The sequence below is a fragment of the Trichechus manatus genome, unplaced genomic scaffold, assembly GCF_000243295.1.
Source record: "Trichechus manatus latirostris isolate Lorelei unplaced genomic scaffold, TriManLat1.0 scaffold00142, whole genome shotgun sequence".
Taxonomy (NCBI): domain Eukaryota; kingdom Metazoa; phylum Chordata; class Mammalia; order Sirenia; family Trichechidae; genus Trichechus; species Trichechus manatus.
Window position 1 is genome coordinate 5,176,425 of NW_004444078.1, and position 2,240 is coordinate 5,178,664.

Below are 2,240 nucleotides of genomic sequence, written 5' to 3' on the forward strand. Positions count from 1 at the left end.
AAAAAAAAAAAAAAAAATAGCTTCTACTGTTCCTTTTACCATCCTGAAATAAAGTTAGTCTATTGGTCTTGAAAAACACTTCTTTAAGAGAGCATCCATCAGTTTTACTTGTGATACTTCTTTAAAATGCACAGGACCAGGTTCCGTTATTTGAAGTTCCGGTGTAGAAGTTGTAGGCTGTGGCCTGAGTAATTGTGACTGGAACAGTTGATAAGGGTAGCCTCAACTACAGTAAGGTCCCTGAATGGCATAAATGGTTAAGCATTTGACTGTTAGCCAAAATTTGGCTGGTCCAAACCCACCCAGCGGCACCAAGGAAGACACAGCTTTGAAAGGTAACAGCGTTGAAAACCCTACGGAGCAATTCTACTTTGCATACATGGGGTTGTCATGAGTCAGAATGAACTCAAATGACAATGGCAACAACTACAGTGTGATGTGTAAACTCATTGCCAATGATTTAGGTAAAAGGAAAATTCGAAGCTATTTTTTAGATGCCTAAAAATTAATTTGCATGTAAAATCAGATCGCTTGTATTTTCAATGAATCACAAACAGAATGATTGAAGTTAATTACAAAAAAAATTAGTCAATCCATAAACTTTTACAATATACCCTCCTTGAGAAAGGAAGGATACTCAGCTTCATGTGTTGGAGAAGTTCATCACTGATCAAAATAGATTAAAGAATTAAATTCAACACTTTAAAGCTAGTATTAGATGAGTTTAAAATATCAGTGCTCTCATAGCTTAATGTAAGAGCAAGAAATTAGTTAAAAAATTAAACTAATGTTGATATTTATCTTAGTTTTATATAAAGAAAGGATTGGCTTCTATAATGTATAGTAGTAAAAGAACATGAAGTGGTTCAAAAGTTCAGTCTGAATAAACATATAAGATGTTTGATTCTTGGTTGACTCTTAGCCAAACCACCCAAAACTTTGAAATCTGCTAAAGTCGACTAGAATTCTTATAAGAACTGTCTGTCTTTGGATATTCTTGGCAGTTTTTTAACCTTGATTCTGTTCGGCCAGCAAAAAAAAAAGTAGAGAGACAGTTTTAGCATCATAATTCCCATATGTTTTTTCTTTCCAAGTCAAATTTAATAAAAAGAAAAGAAATAATTCTAAGTTAAAAGCACACGTTCGCATGTAAAAATCAGGAAGTATTCCGGCTCTACATATTCTCAGCTAACTTTCATTTTTCATTTATTGCTTGTGATTTTTTTCCCCCACCAGCATTTCTAGAAGCAGTACCATCCTTTTTCCTCCACTTGAACCCAACAAAAAGACAGAGAAGAGTTAGGATATTTTTAGTTTAATATTTTACCTAAAGATCACTAAGTGTTGCATTCTGATCAGATGTGTCTCTGCTTCTAACTCTCTGGTAAGTTCCTGATTATTCTTCCAATCTTCTAAAAATAATAACAATGCTAATAATAATAATGATGGATATTTACGGATTCTTTTTAAGCGCCAGGAGATGTTCTAACTGCTTCACATATATAAAATAATTGAATTTTAACATCAACTGTAGGAGTTACGTACTATTATTATTATTCAGATTTTATAGATAGATCACTCTACATTTAGCCATTTCAAACAATGGCTTCAGCAATTGCCGTGTTCCCTGGGCCGGAAGTAGGATCTCTTACATGCCCTGAGCCATTCTCCCGACCTTGGAGAGTGAACAAATTAACAAATAAGGGAAAAAATAAACTTCCAGCTCCCTAAGCCAGGAACCCAGGGTAGGCACAGGTCCTTTGCCTAAGCACAGGCATAAGGGATCCACAGACTTTGAGTGTCTTTCCCCCTGCAGAGATTTGTGTGGGCCCATTCAACAGCATAAGCCCTCATTACTGAAGTACAACAGGGTATATACCTGAAGTCTAACTTAAACTGTTTCAGCTGTTAAGTGGCAGGTTCATGACATTTAACACTGCTCTGCCCATTAAGCAGGGTTTTTATCTACCCACATCAGGGGCCTGAGGACTCGTGGCTCCACCCACACCATAATTGTGAAAGATTTAAAGATCTATGAATGGCCCCTTCAATGTCCTAATTCTCATCTCTGAACCACTACACCATCAAGGCAGAAATTAATAACAGGAAGACCAAGGGAAAAAAATCAATTACATGATGACTGAATAACACTCTGCTTACACATCACTGCGTAATAGAAGAAATCAGAGATGGAATCAAAAAATTCTTAGAATCAAACCAGAATGAAAACACATCATACC